This window comes from Coregonus clupeaformis, unplaced genomic scaffold (assembly GCF_020615455.1).
Source record: "Coregonus clupeaformis isolate EN_2021a unplaced genomic scaffold, ASM2061545v1 scaf2865, whole genome shotgun sequence".
Taxonomy (NCBI): domain Eukaryota; kingdom Metazoa; phylum Chordata; class Actinopteri; order Salmoniformes; family Salmonidae; genus Coregonus; species Coregonus clupeaformis.
Window position 1 is genome coordinate 1 of NW_025536319.1, and position 22,666 is coordinate 22,666.

General features: G+C 40.1%; 4 non-coding genes and 1 pseudogene across 4 annotated transcripts; all 5 read left to right on the forward strand.

Moving 5' to 3' along the window:
- The first annotated feature begins 114 nt into the window (after window positions 1-114).
- Window positions 115-232, forward strand: LOC123489205 (annotated as a pseudogene).
- A 1,149-nt stretch (window positions 233-1,381) lies between these two features.
- Window positions 1,382-1,500, forward strand: LOC123489203. The gene has a single exon (XR_006660479.1). It is a non-coding gene; the product is annotated as a 5S ribosomal RNA (ribosomal RNA).
- Window positions 1,501-2,658: 1,158 nt separating this feature from the next.
- On the forward strand, window positions 2,659-2,777 carry LOC123489207. The gene has a single exon (XR_006660481.1). It is a non-coding gene; the product is annotated as a 5S ribosomal RNA (ribosomal RNA).
- Window positions 2,778-10,745: 7,968 nt separating this feature from the next.
- On the forward strand, window positions 10,746-10,864 carry LOC121565190. The gene has a single exon (XR_006000454.2). It is a non-coding gene; the product is annotated as a 5S ribosomal RNA (ribosomal RNA).
- A 7,970-nt stretch (window positions 10,865-18,834) lies between these two features.
- LOC121563171 lies at window positions 18,835-18,953 on the forward strand. The gene has a single exon (XR_005999796.2). It is a non-coding gene; the product is annotated as a 5S ribosomal RNA (ribosomal RNA).
- Window positions 18,954-22,666: the final 3,713 nt, after the last annotated feature.

Sequence of the window (22,666 nt, forward strand, 5' to 3'; positions counted from 1 at the left end):
AAATGTAAGCAGGGTTGAGCTTCTTCAGTTTTGTCACAAAGTGGATACGTTTCTGTGTCCCCTTTCAGAGTGAGTGAACTATTGACTTTATATAGTGTACCAAGAGTTGTTCCCTGTTACGGCCATACCAGCCTGAATACGCCGATCTCGTCCGATCTCGGAAGCTAAGCAGGGTCGGGCCTGGTTAGTACTTGGATGGGAGACCGCCTGGGAATACCAGGTGCTGTATGCTTTTTGTCCCAGTAGAGCGTGCTCTTGTGTCATGGAGCAACTGCTTTTTATTTATCACCCTAATAATATCATGTATTGTTATTGGACTAAATGCAGTTTGTGTGGCCCTGCCCTGATCAAATCAAATCAAATAATGGACAGTGCGTTTCCTCAAAATATAGGCAGTACATGCAGCCTTTGTTTTTAGTCTAGGAGACAGTCAATGTCTGTAGTCCATTAGGGCACTATACAATCCCTTCAATGTTTTGCCTGATTCCGTTAATTCCCAAGTTCCCTTTTCTCCGTTTAGATTTCCCCGTTGACCGTTTGTCCCTGTTTTGGCAGGTTTTCGCTCTCAAAAGTACACCTTTTTAATAGCAAAACAGCACAATTGGATGTTCTATGTCCACAACAATGTTTAAACCCTATCAGGTGACCATTTGTGAGGTCTGGGAAAAATTTAAGACATTTAGATGTTGGGGTGTAGTTACCCTTAAATGCAAGCATGCACCAGGAAGAGACCTTTGTTTGGTTAAGCGGTGTTGCTGTAGAACAAATGGCAACTGGAGTGATGCAAATGATCACGGTATAATTCTGCCAGGCAGGCATAGGCTACTTTGTAATTAACATTTACTTGCGAAGGTTTTGGGGAAAGCCATTCCTTCCCTACCAGAAGAAGGTTATCATTAGCATCATCGCTAACGGCTACACAAAGTGTAGACATACGCGCGCACCGCACACATGCACACAGACAGGGGCATTCCTGTGCCGTTTCAGAAAGTTCATGGAAATACGAATCACTGATGCATTTTGTTCATGTCTTATGATTGACTTGGGCAAATGAATGTTTTAACAAGTTGAATAGATTTAGTTGATTTCTTACTAAGTTCAATAAATGTTTGAATATTGTTGAATTTCGGTTTAATGTCTGGATTCCGTGATTCGGTCCGCAACGCCTATTTTATAGGGCCCTAGTCAATGAACTTGTCATAAATCAACATAGGATATGCCCTCTTCCCCCCAACAAGACTCAAAATATATATATATATATTGGAAATGTAAGCAGGGGTTGAGCTTCTTCAGTTTGTGTCACAAAGTGGATACGTTTCTGTGTCCCTTTCAGAGTGAGTGACACATTGACTTTATATAGTGTACCAAGAGTTGTTCCCTCGCTTACGGCCATACCAGCCTGAATACGCCCGATCTCGTCCGATCTCGGAAGCTAAGCAGGGTCGGGCCTGGTTAGTACTTGGAAGGGAGACCGCCTGGGAATACCAGGTGCTGTAAGCTTTTTGTCCCAGTAGAGCGTGCTCTTGTGTCATGGAGCAACTGCTTTTTATTTATCACCCTAATAATATCATGGATTGTTATTGGACTAAATGCAGTTTGTGTGCTGCCCTGCCCTGATCAAATCAAATCAAATAATGGACAGTGTGTTTCCCTCAAAATATAGGCAGTACATGCAGCCTTTGTTTTTAGTCTAGGAGACAGACAATGTCTGTAGTCCATTAGGCACTATACAATCCCTTCAATGTTTTGCCTGATTCCGTTAATTCCCAAGTTCCCTTTTCTCCGTTTAGATTTCCCGCTGACCGTTTGTCCCTGTTTTTGGCAGGTTTTCGCTCTCAAAAGTACACCTTTTTAATAGCAAAACAGCACAATTGGATGTTCTATGTCCACAACAATGTTTAAACCCTATCAGGTGACCATTTGTGAGGTCTGGGAAAAATGTAAGACATTTAGATGTTGGGGTGTAGTTACCCTTAAATGCAAGCATGCACCAGGAAGAGACCTTTGTTTGGTTAAGCGGTGTTGCTGTAGAACAAATGGCAACTGGAGTGATGCAAATGATCACGGTATAATTCTGCCATGCAGGCATAGGCTACTTTGTAGTTAACATTTACTTGCGAAGGTTTTGGGGAAAGCCATTCCTTCCCTACCAGAAGAAGGTTATCATTAGCATCATCGCTAACGGCTACACAAAGTGTAGACATACGCGCGCACCGCACACATGCACACAGACAGGGGCATTCCTGTGCCGTTTCAGAAAGTTCATGGAAATACGAATCACTGATGCATTTTGTTCATGTCTTATGATTGACTTGGGCAAATGAATGCGTTTTCTAACAAGTTGAATAGATTTAGTTGATTTCTTACTAAGTTCAATAAATGTTTGAATATTGTTGAATTTCGGTTTAATGTCTGGATTCCGTGATTCGGTCCGGCAACGCCTATTTTATAGGGCCCTAGTCAATGAACTTGTCATAAATCAACATAGGATATGCCCTCTTCCCCCCCAACAAGACTCAAATATATATATATATATATTGGAAATGTAAGCAGGGGTTGAGCTTCTTCAGTTTGTGTCACAAAGTGGATACGTTTCTGTGTCCCTTTCAGAGTGAGTGACACATTGACTTTATATAGTGTACCAAGAGTTGTTCCCTCGCTTACGGCCATACCAGCCTGAATACGCCCGATCTCGTCTGATCTCGGAAGCTAAGCAGGGTCGGGCCTGGTTAGTACTTGGATGGGAGACTGCCTGGGAATACCAGGTGCTGTAAGCTTTTTGTCCCAGTAGAGCGTGCTCTTGTGTCATGGAGCAACTGCTTTTTATTTATCACCCTAATAATATCATGGATTGTTATTGGACTAAATGCAGTTTGTGTGCTGCCCTGCCCTGATCAAATCAAATCAAATAATGGACAGTGTGTTTCCCTCAAAATATAGGCAGTACATGCAGCCTTTGTTTTTAGTCTAGGAGACAGACAATGTCTGTAGTCCATTAGGCACTATACAATCCCTTCAATGTTTTGCCTGATTCCGTTAATTCCCAAGTTCCCTTTTCTCCGTTTAGATTTCCCCGTTGACCGTTTGTCCCTGTTTTGGCAGGTTTTCGCTCTCAAAAGTACACCTTTTTAATAGCAAAACAGCACAATTGGATGTTCTATGTCCACAACAATGTTTAAACCCTATCAGGTGACCATTTGTGAGGTCTGGGGAAAATGTAAGACATTTAGATGTTGGGGTGTAGTTACCCTTAAATGCAAGCATGCACCAGGAAGAGACCTTTGTTTGGTTAAGCGGTGTTGCTGTAGAACAAATGGCAACTGGAGTGATGCAAATGATCACGGTATAATTCTGCCAGGCAGGCATAGGCTACTTTAGTAGTTAACATTTACTTGCGAAGGTTTTGGGGAAAGCCATTCCTTCCCTACCAGAAGAAGGTTATCATTAGCATCATCGCTAACGGCTACACAAAGTGTAGACATATCGCGCGCACCGCACACATGCACACAGACAGGGGCATTCCTGTGCCGCTTCAGAAAGTTCATGGAAATACGAATCACTGATGCATTTTGTTCATGTCTTATGATTGACTTGGGCAAATGAATGCGTTTTCTAACAAGTTGAATAGATTTAGTTGATTTCTTACTAAGTTCAATAAATGTTTGAATATTGTTGAATTTCGGTTTAATGTCTGGATTCCGTGATTCGGTCCGCAACGCCTATTTTATAGGGCCCTAGTCAATGAACTTGTCATAAATCAACATAGGATATGCCCTCTTCCCCCCAACAAGACTCAAAATATATATATATATATATTGGAAATGTAAGCAGGGGTTGAGCTTCTTCAGTTTGTGTCACAAAGTGGATACGTTTCTGTGTCCCTTTCAGAGTGAGTGAACATTGACTTTATATAGTGTACCAAGAGTTGTTCCTCGCTACGGCCATACCAGCCTGAATACGCCCATCCTGATTGGAGAAGTGACGACAGGTGCGAGTTTTGAGCTGTGAGTGAGTGTTTGCTGAAGAGTGTTTGCTCGAGAGCTATTTTTGTTAATTATTTGGATTTCGAAATATATTTTTTGTTTGTTCTTGCAGTTGAATAGTTTTAAGTTTGGTTAGTCTTCCCCCTTGCAGTTTTGCTGCTTGGGGGAGAGTTTTTCTTTTCGGATTCTTTTTTTGAAGCACTATGACGGACAACATGGAAATGACAAACGGAATGGACAAAGACAACGAAAGGGGCGCAACGGAAGAAAAAATGAAGATAAAGAAGGAATGAAATATGGCAAAGAATACACGGTGGCAATTGAGTTGGAAGGAGAAGACAAAGTGACGACAATGGAACTACTACGAGCAATTAAGGAGGTGTGTGGAGAGGTGGTGGGATGCCGAATGAAAGGAGAAAAGAAGTATGAAGTTACGATGAGAAACGGAAAAGGAAAAGAACGTTTAATGGATGGAATACGGATAAAGGACACCAGGATTTTGGCGAGAGATGTTAATGTGAAGGAAGTGGTGGTGTCTTTTATGAATCTCCCAGTATATGTAGAAGATGGTGTGATACTGGGCAAGCTGAGTAGATGGGGAGTGGCAGCCGTTTCGGAGATAAGGAGGAGAGTTTGGCCAGGAACGGAGGTGGTTGATGGGACACGTTTTTGCAAAGTCAAGTTCACAGAAAAAGTGACATCATTTCCTTACTCTACAAGAATTGAGACGTTGGAGGGAGCAGAATATTTTAGGGTCCTTCATGACAAACAGGTCAGAGTGTGTCGTTTGTGTATTCAACCCGGGCACATAGTTAAAGACTGCCCTGAATTTAAGTGTTTCAAATGTGGCAAGCAAGGACACTATGTGAGAGAATGTGTCGGAGAGAAGGAAAGGAATTTCTGTGGTGGATGCAGAAAGAGATTGGCGGAGTGCAACTGTGGAGAGGTTATGGCTGAAGAGGGGAGTCAAGCACTATTCGAGGAAGCAGTTGTATTGTCGCAAGAAGGAGAAGAAGATGGAGGAGAGGACGTGGTGGAGAGTGGAGAGACGGAGGAAGGAAGAAGGGAGAAGGACCAGAAGATGAATGAAATTGGGAGTAGTATGGACTCAGAAATAAGAAGAGGGAGTTTTCAGGAGGAGGGGGGAGTGGACTGGGGGAAGCACGGGGGACTCACAGGTTTTGGGGGGATAGCACAGTACTAACAAGTACCTCGGGGGTGAAGAAATGGAGAGGGGTTCGAGTTTGAGAACAATAACAGAAACGACAACGACGGCTATACATGAGACGGAGATGAACACGGGGAGCACAACGATGACAATACCAGAGACGGAGATGAACATGGGGAGCACAACGGATGAGGGTGACAAGAAGTTGAGTTGGCTGGATAACATGGACTTGGAGGAGATATCGGACACGGATGATGGAGAAAAGAGTGAAAGAACGAGGAAGGATACAGGAAGAGGAAAGCGGGGGGAAGAGGGAGAGAGAAAGGGTGGAAGAGGAAAGAAACTGGATAACAGGTAGAGGATAATGAAATTATATTTTATTATTTTATTATTTATTAGAATGGTAAATATAATGTCAATAAATGCAAATGGTTTGAGAACAATGGGAAAATTTAATAGAATAGTACAAATGAAGAATTCAGATATTTTATGTATTCAAGAGACGCACTGGGATAATGCATGTGTTTTAGGAGTTAAAAAAATATGGAGGGATTTTATTTATGTTAACAATGGCAGGGGAAATTCAAGTGGGGTTGCAATTTTATTAAGGAAGGATGTAGTAGAAAATGTGAAGAAGATATATAATGATAATAATGGGAGGATTTTAATTTTGGATTTTGAATATATGAATAGGGTTTTTAGGATTATAAATATTTATGCGCGAATAATGAGATAGAGCAAATAATTTATTTTTAGAATTAGGGAAATGGTGCAAGGGTAACTGTATTTTAGTAGGGGATTTTAATGTTAAAATGAATAGATTAGATATGAAAAAGGGGAGCTATTTTTAGAAATGACGTATCTAGGGGGTCTTAAGGAAGATTATGTTTGAAAACAGTTTGATTGATATATGGAGGGATGAGAATCCGAACAAGAGAGGAATTTCTAGAAGGCAGGTGGTTTTAGGGGAGTTGAAACAGACGCGAATAGATCTGGTTTTAGTAAATGAGGGTTTAAGGAATTTTATGAAAGAAATTAAGTATGTTTTTACAGCTTTTAGTGATCATGCGGCGGTGGTATTTTCTTGTGGAGTAAGGACACATACTAAATCTGGTGGGCTGTGGTGTTTAAATAATAGCTTGCTAGAGGAGGACAATTATATTGAGATGATATCAGAATGTATTGGGAAGGCCAAAAGACAACAGTTAATGGAGGTGAATATGGGGTTGTGGTGGGAGGAGCTGAAAACCAAATGTAAGGAATTGACTATAAAATATGCTGTTAAGAGGAATTATTTTTGAAAAAGAAGGAGAGGGAACTACGTAAGAAGGTTAAACATGAACTTGAGTGTATAGAAAAGGATGAAGGTCATGGGGTGGAGGATTATTTACTGGCTAAGGATGCACTTGATGAATATGAGAAGAAGAAATGTAATGCGGCGATTGTAAGGAGTAGAGTGCAATATGCGATAGAGGGGGGAAAGGTGTACTTCATTTTTCTTGAATTTAGAAAAAGAAGACAAGAGAAGATTTATATTACGGAGTTAATTAATGATAAAGGGGAAAAGGTTAATGATTTGGTGGGGATTCTGGATACGGTCGAGAGATATTATGAATGCTTATTTAAAAAAGAAGAGGTTAATGATTCCTGTATGGATAAGGTGCTTGAACACGTGGATACTAAGTTAACAGAAGGGGAAAAAAACATGTGTGATGAAGATATGAGTCTAACTGACATTAAGGAGGCCATATTAGATGCTAATTGCAATAGGAGTCCGGGGGTCTGATGGCCTAACTCGGAATTTTATAAATCTTTTGCAGATTTGTTGGCTCCAATTTTAAGAAAACTGTATGAATATATTGAAAAGACTCAAGTGGTGCCAGATTCGCTGGCCACAGGAGTTTTAACCATACTGTATAAAAATAAAGGGAGTCGTGTAAATTTGGATAATTATCGACCGTTGACACTTTTAAATTGTGATTATAAGATCTTAGCCAAGGTCTTAGCTAATAGAGTTAAAAAAGTTATGGGAGGAGTAATAGCAGAGACACAAGGATATAGTGTACCAGGGAGGGATATTTCTGACACAGTGGGAACAATAAGGGATGTGATAAAGCATATGGGGGAGGAAGGGGGGTTTGTGATGAGTTTGGATCTAAATAAGGCTTTTGATAGAGTTGATCATTCCTTTTTACTGCGTACACTTGGGAAATTTGGGTTTGGTGAAAGAATGATAGGTTGGATTAGATTACTGAATGGATATGCAAGGAGCAGAGTAAAATGTAATGGGATTTTAACAGATTCTTTTCCTCTGGAGAGATCTGTTAGGCAGGGATGTCCGTTATCAGCTGCTCTTTATAGTTTATCGGTGGAGCCGCTTGCAGCAATGATTAAAGCAAACAAATTAATTCGAGGTATACGGATACCGGATGGGGGAGAGTGTTATACAGCAATATGCGGATGATACTACATGTACTGTGATAGATGTTGAAAGTGTGAAGAATGTAATGGAGTGTTTTGAGGTATATGGCAAGGCATCAGGGGCAAAACTTAATGTTGAAAAATCTGAAATAATGTATGTGGGGATAGATGAAAAAGTGGACTGTGGATTCCCTTTCAAAAAGGCTGAAGGTTATATAAAGACTTTAGGGGTGGTTTTGGGGTGGATAAAGAAGGGACGAGAGATGAGACATGGACTGGGGTTTTGAATAAAATAAAACATACTCTATCCTATTGGAAGGCAAGAAAACTGTTCTTGAGGGGGAAGGTGGTGGTGATTAATTCTTTGGTGGCATCCAAATGTATCTATGTTCTAGGTTCGTTGGATATGCCACAATGGGTGTTAAAAGAATTCAATGGTTTGGTTACAGATTTCCTATGGGAGGGGAAGGGGACTAGGATTGCAAGGGCAACTCTTATCTCGGATTTAAAGGATGGGGGGTTGAAATTGGTGGATTTGGATGTGAAGAGAAAAGCAATGAGAATAAAAACTGTGCAAAAAATACTTATATGGGGAGGGAGATTATGGATGGAAAAGGTTTTTTAAACATTTTTTGTACAGAAGTGGGGGGTTGTGAAGAAAGTGGATTATTGATGTCATGGAAGAAGGATATGTTGGAGGGTTTGCCTGAGTTCTATAAAGAGGTGTTCTTGGCATGGGGGGAATTTCTTCCTAAGATTGAGTACACATGTACAAATAAGGACAACATATTTAATCAGCCTGTGTTTTTGAATCCGAAAATAGAGAGTGGTGGGAAGGTGCTGTACAACAAAATGTTCATGAAGGCTGGGTTAATATTGGTAAAGGATTTTCTGTACGAGGTTATACCGGGGTTTTTAAGGGGGCAGGCAATTCTGGATACTGTGTGGGAGTTTGATGATACAGTGGAGAGAAAATTAGTATTACAGATATACGAAAGAATTAAATTATGCATTCCGGGTGAGTGGATAAAAGTGATAAATGGGGAGGGGGAATATGAGGACTTGTATGTGCTGCCAAGTCTCTATGTGGGTAAAGGATCGGGGAAACAAGTATTATCAAAAGTAACACAGAAAAGATTGTACAAGTGTATGTTGAAGTCTGTGTGTGTGAGGCCCTGCGGCTGAGAGGATGTGGAGAAAAATGTTTATTGATTTGGATGTTTCTTTGATGTGGGAGAATTTGGTTTTGTTTGGGAATAAACGAAATTGTGAGAACATGGATTTTATGGTACGGCATAATCGTATATACACAAATATTATTTTACATCAGATAAACCGCGATGTACGGCGGGAATGTGATGTGTGTATGATGAAGCCAGAGTCTTTGTTGCATTTATTTGTTGAATGTCCAAGTCTGACAGGTTTTTTCAAGGAAGTAAAACTTTTGTTGTGGAGGCACTGGAGAAAAGAGTTTTTAGAAAGTTTTGCATGGGATAGGTTAATATTATTTGGAGTAATGGGGAAATGTTTGGGTGTGAATGTGTACCTGTTGAATATTGTTTTGAGTTTTGTGAGGTATGCAATTTACTGTAGAAGGAATATGAAACATTTTGAAGGGGAAAAAGGTGAATGTCTGGGTAATCTTGAAAGCAGGTTTAAGAAAGCAGGTGGAATTAATGTATAATGCAAAACTAGAGAAATTTGAAAGTATGTTTATAAAGGGGAGTACTTTAGTGTCTATGGAGGAGGGAGGAGGGGGAGTTAGGGTTAACTTCTGAAATGGAGTATGTCTAATGTCTATATTAGATTATGTATTTTATGTTGATTAGTGAATAAGGATGGTGTAATTATGTTGTATTTGTTGTATTGTTTTGTTGATTTTGTTTTTTATAATAAAAAAAAAAAAAAAAAAAAAAAATACGCCCGATCTCGTCCGATCTCGGAAGCTAAGCAGGGTCGGGCCTGGTTAGTACTTGGATGGGAGACCGCCTGGGAATACCAGGTGCTGTAAGCTTTTTGTCCCAGTAGAGCGTGCTCTTGTGTCATGGAGCAACTGCTTTTTATTTATCACCCTAATAATATCATGGATTGTTATTGGACTAAATGCAGTTTGTGTGCTGCCCTGCCCTGATCAAATCAAATCAAATAATGGACAGTGCGTTTCCCTCAAAATATAGGCAGTACATGCAGCCTTTGTTTTTAGTCTAGGAGACAGTCAATGTCTGTAGTCCATTAGGGCACTATAAAATCCCTTCAATGTTTTGCCTGATTCCGTTAATTCCCAAGTTCCCTTTTCTCCGTTTAGATTTCCCCGTTGACCGTTTGTCCCTGTTTTGGCAGGTTTTCGCTCTCAAAAGTACACCTTTTTAATAGCAAAACAGCACAATTGGATGTTCTATGTCCACAACAATGTTTAAACCCTATCAGGTGACCATTTGTGAGGTCTGGGAAAAATGTAAGACATTTAGATGTTGGGGTGTAGTTACCCTTAAATGCAAGCGTGCACCAGGAAGAGACCTTTGTTTGGTTAAGCGGTGTTGCTGTAGAACAAATGGCAACTGGAGTGATGCAAATGATCACGGTATAATTCTGCCAGGCAGGCATAGGCTACTTTGTAGTTAACATTTACTTGCGAAGGTTTTGGGGAAAGCCATTCCTTCCCTACCAGAAGAAGGTTATCATTAGCATCATCGCTAACGGCTACACAAAGTGTAGACATACGCGCGCACCGCACACATGCACACAGACAGGGGCATTCCTGTGTCGTTTCAGAAAGTTCATGGAAATACGAATCACTGATGCATTTTGTTCATGTCTTATGATTGACTTGGGCAAATGAATGCGTTTTCTAACAAGTTGAATAGATTTAGTTGATTTCTTACTAAGTTCAATAAATGTTTGAATATTGTTGAATTTCGGTTTAATGTCTGGATTCCGTGATTCGGTCCGCAACGCCTATTTTATAGGGCCCTAGTCAATGAACTTGTCATAAATCAACATAGGATATGCCCTCTTCCCCCCCAACAAGACTCAAAATATATATATATATATATTGGAAATGTAAGCAGGGGTTGAGCTTCTTCAGTTTGTGTCACAAAGTGGATACGTTTCTGTGTCCCTTTCAGAGTGAGTGACACATTGACTTTATATAGTGTACCAAGAGTTGTTCCCCCGCTTACGGCCATACCAGCCTGAATACGCCCGATCTCGTCCGATCTCGGAAGCTAAGCAGGGTCGGGCCTGGTTAGTACTTGGATGGGAGACCGCCTGGGAATACCAGGTGCTGTAAGCTTTTTGTCCCAGTAGAGCGTGCTCTTGTGTCATGGAGCAACTGCTTTTATTTATCACCCTAATAATATCATGGATTGTTATTGGACTAAATGCAGTTTGTGTGCTGCCCTGCCCTGATCAAATCAAATCAAATAATGGACAGTGCGTTTCCCTCAAAATATAGGCAGTACATGCAGCCTTTGTTTTTAGTCTAGGAGACAGTCAATGTCTGTAGTCCATTAGGGCACTATGAAATCCCTTCAATGTTTTGCCTGATTCCGTTAATTCCCAAGTTCCCTTTTCTCCGTTTAGATTTCCCCGTTGACCGTTTGTCCCTGTTTTGGCAGGTTTTCGCTCTCAAAAGTACACCTTTTTAATAGCAAAACAGCACAATTGGATGTTCTATGTCCACAACAATGTTTAAACCCTATCAGGTGACCATTTGTGAGGTCTGGGAAAAATGTAAGACATTTAGATGTTGGGGTGTAGTTACCCTTAAATGCAAGCGTGCACCAGGAAGAGACCTTTGTTTGGTTAAGCGGTGTTGCTGTAGAACAAATGGCAACTGGAGTGATGCAAATGATCACGGTATAATTCTGCCAGGCAGGCATAGGCTACTTTGTAGTTAACATTTACTTGCGAAGGTTTTGGGGAAAGCCATTCCTTCCCTACCAGAAGAAGGTTATCATTAGCATCATCGCTAACGGCTACACAAAGTGTAGACATACGCGCGCACCGCACACATGCACACAGACAGGGGCATTCCTGTGCCGTTTCAGAAAGTTCATGGAAATACGAATCACTGATGCATTTTGTTCATGTCTTATGATTGACTTGGGCAAATGAATGCGTTTTCTAACAAGTTGAATAGATTTAGTTGATTTCTTACTAAGTTCAATAAATGTTTGAATATTGTTGAATTTCGGTTTAATGTCTGGATTCCGTGATTCGGTCCGCAACGCCTATTTTATAGGGCCCTAGTCAATGAACTTGTCATAAATCAACATAGGATATGCCCTCTTCCCCCCCAACAAGACTCAAATATATATATATATATATTGGAAATGTAAGCAAGGGTTGAGCTTCTTCAGTTTGTGTCACAAAGTGGATACGTTTCTGTGTCCCTTTCAGAGTGAGTGACACATTGACTTTATATAGTGTACCAAGAGTTGTTCCCTCGCTTACGGCCATACCAGCCTGAATACGCCCATCCTGATTGGAGAAGTGACGACAGGTGCGAGTATTGAGCTGTGAGTGAGTGTTTGCTGAAGAGTGTTTGCTCGAGAGCTATTTTTGTTAATTATTTGGATTTCGAAATATATTTTTTGTTTGTTCTTGCAGTTGAATAGTTTTAAGTTTGGTTAGTCTTCCCCCTTGCAGTTTTGCTGCTTGGGGGAGAGTTTTTCTTTTCGGATTCTTTTTTTGAAGCACTATGACGGACAACATGGAAATGACAAACGGAATGGACAAAGACAACGAAAGGGCGAACGGAAGAAAAATGAAGATAAAGAAGGAATGAAATATGGCAAAGAATACACGGTGGCAATTGAGTTGGTAGGAGAAGACAAAGTGACGACAATGGAACTACTACGAGCAATTAAGGAGGTGTGTGGAGAGGTGGTGGGATGCCGAATGAAAGGAGAAAAGAAGTATGAAGTTACGATGAGAAACGGAAAAGGAAAAGAACGTTTAATGGATGGAATACGGATAAAGGACACCAGGATTTTGGCGAGAGATGTTAATGTGAAGGAATTGGTGGTGTCTTTTATGAATCTCCCAGTATATGTAGAAGATGGTGTGATACTGGGCAAGCTGAGTAGCTGGGGAGTGGAAGCCGTTTCGGAGATAAGGAGGAGAGTTTGGCCAGGAACGGAGGTGGTTGATGGGACACGTTTTTGCAAAGTCAAGTTCACAGAAAAAGTGACATCATTGCCTTACTCTACAAGAATTGAGACGTTGGAGGGAGCAGAATATTTTAGGGTCCTTCATGACAAACAGGTCAGAGTGTGTCGTTTGTGTATTCAACCCGGGCACATAGTTAAAGACTGCCCTGAATTTAAGTGTTTCAAATGTGGCAAGCAAGGACACTATGTGAGAGAATGTGTCGGAGAGAAGGAAAGGAATTTCTGTGGTGGATGCAGAAAGAGATTGGCGGAGTGCAACTGTGGAGAGGATATGGCTGAAGAGGGGAGTCAAGCACTATTCGAGGAAGCAGTTGTATTGTCGCAAGAAGGAGAAGAAGATGGAGGAGAGGACGTGGTGGAGAGTGGAGAGACGGAGGAAGGAAGAAGGGAGAAGGACCAGAAGATGAATGAAATTGGGAGTAGTATGGACTCAGAAATAAGAAGAGGGAGTTTTCAGGAGGAGGGGGGAGTGGACTGGGGGAAGCACGGGGGACTCACAGGTTTTGGGGGATAGCACAGTACTAACAAGTACCTCGGGGGTGAAGAAATGGAGAGGGGTTCGAGTTTGAGAACAATAACAGAAACGACAACGACGGCTATACATGAGACGGAGATGAACACGGGGAGCACAACGATGACAATACCAGAGACGGAGATGAACATGGGGAGCACAACGGATGAGGGTGACAAGAAGTTGAGTTGGATGGATAACATGGACTTGGAGGAGATATCGGACACGGATGATGGAGAAAAGATTGAAAGAACGAGGGAAGGATACAGGAAGAGGAAAGCGGGGGGAAGAGGGGGAGAGAAAGGGTGGAAGAGGAAAGAAACTGGATAACAGGTAGAGGATAATGAAATTATATTTTATTATTTTATTATTTATTAGAATGGTAAATATAATGTCAATAAATGCAAATGGTTTGAGAACAATGGGAAAATTTAATAGAATAGTACAAATGAAGAATGCAGATATTTTATGTATTCAAGAGACGCACTGGGATAATGCATGTGTTTTAGAAGTAAAAAAAATATGGAGGGATTTTATTTATGTTAACAATGGCAGGGGAAATTCAAGTGGGGTTGCAATTTTATTAAGGAAGGATGTAGTAGAAAATGTGAAGAAGATATATAATGATAATAATGGGAGGATTTTAATTTTGGATTTTGAATATATGAATAGGGTTTTTAGGATTATAAATATTTATGCGCCGAATAATGAGATAGAGCGAAATAATTTATTTTTAGAATTAGGGAAATGGTGCAAGGGTAACTGTATTTTAGTAGGGGATTTTAATGTTAAAATGAATAGATTAGATATGAAAAGGGGAGCTATTTTTAGAAATGACGTATCTAGGGGGGTCTTAAGGAAGATTATGTTTGAAAACAGTTTGATTGATATATGGAGGGATGAGAATCCGAACAAGAGAGGAATTTCTAGAAGGCAGGTGGTTTTAGGGGAGTTGAAACAGACGCGAATAGATCTGGTTTTAGTAAATGAGGGTTTAAGGAATTTTATGAAAGAAATTAAGTATGTTTTTACAGCTTTTAGTGATCATGCGGCGTGGTATTTTCTTGTGGAGTAAGGACACATACTAAATCTGGTGGGCTGTGGTGTTTAAATAATAGCTTGCTAGAGGAGGAAAATTATATTGAGATGATATCAGAATGTATTGGGAAGGCCAAAAGACAACAGTTAATGGAGGTGAATATGGGGTTGTGGTGGGAGGAGCTGAAAACCAAATGTAAGGAATTGACTATAAAATATGCTGTTAAGAGGAATTATTTTTTGAAAAAGAAGGAGAGGGAACTACGTAAGAAGGTTAAACATGAACTTGAGTGTATAGAAAAGGATGAAGGTCATGGGGTGGAGGATTATTTACTGGCTAAGGATGCACTTGATGAATATGAGAAGAAGAAATGTAATGCGGCGATTGTAAGGAGTAGAGTGCAATATGCGATAGAGGGGGGAAAGGTGTACTTCATTTTTCTTGAATTTAGAAAAAAGAAGACAAGAGAAGATTTATATTACGGAGTTAATTAATGATAAAGGGGAAAAGGTTAATGATTTGGTGGGGATTCTGGATACGGTCGAGAGATATTATGAATGCTTATTTAAAAAAGAAGAGGTTAATGATTCCTGTATGGATAAGGTGCTTGAACATGTGGATACTAAGTTAACAGAAGGGGGAAAAAAACATGTGTGATGAAGATATGAGTCTAACTGACATTAAGGAGGCCATATTAGATGCTAATTGCAATAGGAGTCCGGGGGTCTGATGGCCTAACTGCGGAATTTTATAAATCTTTTGCAGATTTGTTGGCTCCAATTTTAAGAAAACTGTATGAATATATTGAAAAGACTCAAGTGGTGCCAGATTCGCTGGCCACAGGAGTTTTAACCATACTGTATAAAAATAAAGGGAGTCGTGTAAATTTGGATAATTATCGACCGTTGACACTTTTAAATTGTGATTATAAGATCTTAGCCAAGGTCTTAGCTAATAGAGTTAAAAAAGTTATGGGAGGAGTAATAGCAGAGACACAAGGATATAGTGTACCAGGGAGGGATATTTCTGACACAGTGGGAACAATAAGGGATGTGATAAAGCATATGGGGGAGGAAGGGGGTTTGTGATGAGTTTGGATCTAAATAAGGCTTTTGATAGAGTTGATCATTCCTTTTTACTGCGTACACTTGGGAAATTTGGGTTTGGTGAAAGAATGATAGGTTGGATTAGATTACTGAATGGAAATGCAAGGAGCAGAGTAAAATGTAATGGGATTTTAACAGATTCTTTTCCTCTGGAGAGATCTGTTAGGCAGGGATGTCCGTTATCAGCTGCTCTTTATAGTTTATCGGTGGAGCCGCTTGCAGCAATGATTAAAGCAAACAAATTAATTCGAGGTATACGGATACCGGATGGGGGGGAGAGTGTTATACAGCAATATGCGGATGATACTACATGTACTGTGATAGATGTTGAAAGTGTGAAGAATGTAATGGAGTGTTTTGAGGTATATGGCAAGGCATCAGGGGCAAAACTTAATGTTGAAAAATCTGAAATAATGTATGTGGGGATAGATGAAAAAAGTGGACTGTGGATTCCCTTTCAAAAAGGCTGAAGGTTATATAAAGACTTTAGGGGTGGTTTTGGGGGTGGATAAAGAAGGGACGAGAGATGAGACATGGACTGGGGTTTTGAATAAAATAAAACATACTCTATCCTATTGGAAGGCAAGAAAACTGTTCTTGAGGGGAAGGTGGTGGTGATTAATTCTTTGGTGGCATCCAAATGTATCTATGTTCTAGGTTCGTTGGATATGCCACAATGGGTGTTAAAAGAATTCAATGGTTTGGTTACAGATTTCCTATGGGAGGGGAAGGGGACTAGGATTGCAAGGGCAACTCTTATCTCGGATTTAAAGGATGGGGGGTTGAAATTGGTGGATTTGGATGTGAAGAGAAAAGCAATGAGAATAAAAACTGTGCAAAAATACTTATATGGGGAGGGAGATTATGGATGGAAAAGGTTTTTTAAACATTTTTTTGTACAGAAGTGGGGGTTGTGAAGAAAGTGGATTATTGATGTCATGGAAGAAGGATATGTTGGAGGGTTTGCCTGAGTTCTATAAAGAGGTGTTCTTGGCATGGGGGGAATTTCTTCCTAAGATTGAGTACACATGTACAAATAAGGACAACATATTTAATCAGCCTGTGTTTTTGAATCCGAAAATAGAGAGTGGTGGGAAGGTGCTGTACAACAAAATGTTCATGAAGGCTGGGTTAATATTGGTAAAAGATTTTCTTTACGAGGTTATACCGGGGGTTTTTAAGGGGGCAGGCAATTCTGGATACTGTGTGGGAGTTTGATGATACAGTGGAGAGAAAATTAGTATTACAGATATACGAAAGAATTAAATTATGCATTCCGGGTGAGTGGATAAAAGTGATAAATGGGGAGGGGGAATATGAGGACTGGTATGTGCTGCCAAGTCTCTATGTGGGTAAAGGATCGGGGAAACAAGTATTATCAAAAGTAACACAGAAAAGATTGTACAAGTGTATGTTGAAGTCTGTGTGTGTGAGGCCTGCGGCTGAGAGGATGTGGAGAAAAATGTTTATTGATTTGGATGTTTCTTTGATGTGGGAGAATTTGGTTTTGTTTGGGAATAAACGAAGTTGTGAGAACATGGATTTTATGGTACGGCATAATCGTATATACACAAATATTATTTTACATCAGATAAACCGCGATGTACGGCGGGGAATGTGATGTGTGTATGATGAAGCCAGAGTCTTTGTTGCATTTATTTTTTGAATGTCCAAGTCTGACAGGTTTTTTCAAGGAAGTAAAACTTTTGTTGTGGAGGCACTGGAGAAAAGAGTTTTTAGAAAGTTTTGCATGGGATAGGTTAATATTATTTGGAGTAATGGGGAAATGTTTGGGTGTGAATGTGTACCTGTTGAATATTGTTTTGAGTTTTGTGAGGTATGCAATTTACTGTAGAAGGAATATGAAACATTTTGAAGGGAAAAAGGTGAATGTCTGGGTAATCTTGAAAGCAGGTTTAAGAAAGCAGGTGGAATTAATGTATAATGCAAAACTAGAGAAATTTGAAAGTATGTTTATAAAGGGGAGTACTTTAGTGTCTATGGAGGAGGGAGGAGGGGGAGTTAGGGTTAACTTCTGAAATGGAGTAAGTCTAATGTCTATATTAGATTATGTATTTTATGTTGATTAGTGAATAAGGATGGTGTAATTATGTTGTATTTGTTGTATTGTTTTGTTGATTTTGTTTTATATAAATAAAAGAAAAAAAAAAAGAAAAAAATACGCCCAATCTCGTCCGATCTCGGAAGCTAAGCAGGGTCGGGCCTGGTTAGTACTTGGATGGGAGACCGCCTGGGAATACCAGGTGCTGTAAGCTTTTTGTCCCAGTAGAGCGTGCTCTTGTGTCATGGAGCAACTGCTTTTTATTTATCACCCTAATAATATCATGGATTGTTATTGGACTAAATGTAGTTTGTGTGTGCTGCCCTGCCCTGATCAAATCAAATAATGGACAGTGCGTTTCCCTCAAAATATAGGCAGTACATGCAGCCTTTGTTTTTAGTCTAGGAGACAGTCAATGTCTGTAGTCCATTAGGGCACTATAAAATCCCTTCAATGTTTTGCCTGATTCTGTTAATTCCCAAGTTCCCTTTTCACCGTTTAGATTTCCCCGTTGACCGTTTGTCCCTGTTTTGGCAGGTTTTCGCTCTCAAAAGTACACCTTTTTAATAGCAAAACAGCACAATTGGATGTTCTATGTCCACAACAATGTTTAAACCCTATCAGGTGACCATTTGTGAGGTCTGGGAAAAATGTAAGACATTTAGATGTTGGGGTGTAGTTACCCTTAAATGCAAGCGTGCACCAGGAAGAGACCTTTGTTTGGTTAAGCGGTGTTGCTGTAGAACAAATGGCAACTGGAGTGATGCAAATGATCACGGTATAATTCTGCCATGCAGGCATAGGCTACTTTGTAGTTAACATTTACTTGCGAAGGTTTTGGGGAAAGCCATTCCTTCCCTACCAGAAGAAGGTTATCATTAGCATCATCGCTAACGGCTACACAAAGTGTAGACATACGCGCGCACCGCACACATGCACACAGACAGGGGCATTCCTGTGTCGTTTCAGAAAGTTCATGGAAATACGAATCACTGATGCATTTTGTTCATGTCTTATGATTGACTTGGGCAAATGAATGCGTTTTCTAACAAGTTGAATAGATTTAGTTGATTTCTTACTAAGTTCAATAAATGTTTGAATATTGTTGAATTTCGGTTTAATGTCTGGATTCCGTGATTCGGTCCGCAACGCCTATTTTATAGGGCCCTAGTCAATGAACTTGTCATAAATCAACATAGGATATGCCCTCTTCCCCCCCAACAAGACTCAAAATATATATATATATATATTGGAAATGTAAGCAGGGGTTGAGCTTCTTCAGTTTGTGTCACAAAGTGGATACGTTTCTGTGTCCCTTTCAGAGTGAGTGACACATTGACTTTATATAGTGTACCAAGAGTTGTTCCCTCGCTTACGGCCATACCAGCCTGAATACGCCCGATGTCGTCCGATCTCGGAAGCTAAGCAGGGTCGGGCCTGGTTAGTACTTGGATGGGAGACCGCCTGGGAATACCAGGTGCTGTAAGCTTTTTGTCCCAGTAGAGCGTGCTCTTGTGTCATGGAGCAACTGCCTTTTATTTATCACCCTAATAATATCATGGATTGTTATTGGACTAAATGCAGTTTGTGTGCTGCCCTGCCCTGAAAATCAAATCAAATAATGGACAGTGCGTTTCCCTCAAAATATAGGCAGTACATGCAGCCTTTGTTTTTAGTCTAGGAGACAGTCAATGTCTGTAGTCCATTAGGGCACTATAAAATCCCTTCAATGTTTTGCCTGATTCCGTTAATTCCCAAGTTCCCTTTTCTCCGTTTAGATTTCCCTGTTGACCGTTTGTCCCTGTTTTGGCAGGTTTTCGCTCTCAAAAGTACACCTTTTTAATAGCAAAACAGCACAATTGGATGTTCTATGTCCACAACCATGTTTAATCCCTATCAGGTGACCATTTGTGAGGTCTGGGAAAAATGTAAGACATTTAGATTTTGGGGTGTAGTTACCCTTAAATGCAAGCGTGCACCAGGAAGAGACCTTTGTTTGGTTAAGCGGTGTTGCTGTAGAACAAATGGCAACTGGAGTGATGCAAATGATCACGGTATAATTCTGCCATGCAGGCACAGGCTACTTTGTAGTTAACATTTACTTGCGAAGGTTTTGGGGAAAGCCATTCCTTCCCTACCAGAAGAAGGTTATCATTAGCATCATCGCTAACGGCTACACAAAGTGTAGACATACGCGCGCACCGCACACATGCACACAGACAGGGGCATTCCTGTGTCGTTTCAGAAAGTTCATGGAAATACGAATCACTGATGCATTTTGTTCATGTCTTATGATTGACTTGGGCAAATGAATGCGTTTTCTAACAAGTTGAATAGATTTAGTTGATTTCTTACTAAGTTCAATAAATGTTTGAATATTGTTGAATTTCGGTTTAATGTCTGGATTCCGTGATTCGGTCCGGCAACGCCTATTTTATAGGGCCCTAGTCAATGAACTTGTCATAAATCAACATAGGATATGCCCTCTTCCCCCCAACAAGACTCAAATATATATATATATATATATATTGGAAATGTAAGCAGGGGTTGAGCTTCTTCAGTTTGTGTCACAAAGTGGATACGTTTCTGTGTCCCTTTCAGAGTGAGTGACACATTGACTTTATATAGTGTACCAAGAGTTGTTCCCTCGCTTACGGCCATACCAGCCTGAATACGCCCCTTTTTGGAATTTCAGGAAGTGGATGAGCGGCAGGTGTCTGAGTGCTTGAGAGAGGATATCGTTTTTTGGAGGTTTATTTGATTTATAAGTTTGAAAGTTTGTGTGTGATTGTAGTTGATTTTCTTTGAAACTTTTTTGTTATTATCCCCCATCGGCGTGAGCTGTTTGGGGGATAGTGATTAAAATAACCGGATGGACAACATGGCGTCAACATCAAGAATACAAACGACGACGAGAAAGGACAACAGTGAAATCAGAATTTCAAATGAAGAACTGAAGAAAAGAAAGTATGAGAAGGAACTGACGGTGAACGTGGAAATAATTGGAGAAGGGAAAATAACAACGATGGAATTGCTGAGAGGAATAAGGGAAGTTTGTGGAACAATACTTGGATGTAGAATGAGAGACGGAAATAAGTATGAAATAACAATGTCTCATGTAAAGGGAAAAGAAAGACTAATGGACGGGCTAAAGATAAAGAACTGTCAAATCATGGCTAAAGAGCTAGGGAACGATGAGCTTGTGGTGCCTTTTTGAACTTGCCTGCATACATTACAGATGGGGAGATATATGAGAAACTAAGAGGCTGGAAAGTGAAGGCGACCACGCCAATCAAGAGGAGGATGTGGCCAGGAACAGACATTGTAGACGGGACGAGATTTTGCAAGGTGAAGTTCACAGACAATGTGCAATCCTTGCCATATTCTACCAAATTTAACACTGTCGAGGGATTTGAATATTTTCGTGTAATCCATGACAAGGAAGGTATGTAGACTATGTATTCAGCCGGGGCACATACTTAAGGAATGTCCAGAATTCACTTGCCATAAATGTAGTGAACAAGGGCATTATGCCAGAGAATGTTTGAACATAGGTAATGTGTGTGAAATGTGTGACAGACCGAAAGTTAGATGTAGCTGTAAGAAGGGAAAAGATCACTTACTTTTGCAAACAATGGACCTCACTTCTGAGGAAGAGGAGGGGAGTGTGTTTATGGAGGGAGAAAAAGAGAGTGACATGGGGAGTGTGACTTCAGAGACAGTGGCAGATATGCCTGAAGAGCCTGTAATGTCTTCTGGCAAAACACGAGACGCAGTTTTGGTCTCTGCTGCTGACAAGGTGGAACAGCAGCACATGATGGGTGAAATACATACACAGGTAGAGATGGTGCAAGGTGCTTCTCAGGTGCCTGAGCCAGTTTCAAGCGTGTGTAAAAATTACACCAAAGAGCGAGCTGGGTCCACTGAAGTCACTGGCACTGTTAAAGCGCACTTTTCAAAAGGCTTCCCTGCCGCTCCAAATCAGGAGACGGAGGATGAAATAGATAGTGAGGATCATCAGTTGTTTGCAAAAAATAAGAGGTCATTGTCGAAAACTAGGGAGATGATGGGATTTGGAAAAAAGAAAAAGTAGGTTTTGAAAGGACTTGTTTTGCTCTGATTATACCTCTGCACACATTAATAATGATTACAGTCGCATCCCTAAATGGTAACAGTTTGAGAAACATGAGCAAATTTGAGCAGGTTTTAGTGTCTGTTAAGGCAGACATGTTGTGTTTTCAAGAGACCAATTGGACAGATTCCAAAATACAGGAGATTCAGAGTAAATGGTCTGATTTAATTTTTTGTAGTCATGGAAGTGATAAAACATGTGGTGTGGCTATTTTGATAAAAAAACGATGTGGTTCAAAATGTAAAACAAATATATGCAGACAATGATGGCAGACTTATTGCAATTGAATTTGAAGTGCAAAATGTAGTTTTTCGTTTAATCAATGTTTATGCTTCAAACATTGAATCTGAAAGGAGAGAAATGTTTCAGAACTTAAAAACACTGTGCTCAGAAAACTGTATATTGATAGGAGACTTTAATGTGAGGTGTAGTAGAATGGATGCCTCTAGTTGTGCTAGATTCAGATATGACTCTTCTAGAAATGCATTATGGAAACTTATGAATGAGGAGAATCTAGTAGATATATGGAGGGCTGAAAATCCAAACAGAAGAGTGTTTTCTAGAAGGCAGGTGGTGCTAAAGGAATTAAAACAAAGCAGAATTGATTTATGTCTAGCAAAACAAGAATTGGTGCAGCATGTTAAGAAGATGTAATATAACTTTACAGCATATAGTGATCACGCAGTAATGTCATTTCAATTGGGTTTTGGTGTGGAGAGGAGAGGGGGAGGTGTCTGGTGTTTAAATGCCAGTCTGTTAAAGGAGGAAGGATATAGAAATGAAATTGTTGAATGTATTAATGATGAAATGTCTAATGTACTGTTAAAAGAGAATGTGTGTTTATGGTGGGAGGAAGTGAAAGGAAAAGTAAAAAACAGGAGTATTAGGTATGCTAGAAATCACAACCGGTTAGATAAGCAGAAGGAAACAATGCTTAGAAATAGGATGTTGCATGAACTTGAAAAGGCTGATACTGATCCGGACTATGATGTTGTGAACTATTTGAAAATCCATGCAGAGCTGGGTCGTTATGAAAAAAAGAAATGTTTGGGTGCTATTGTTAGGAGTAG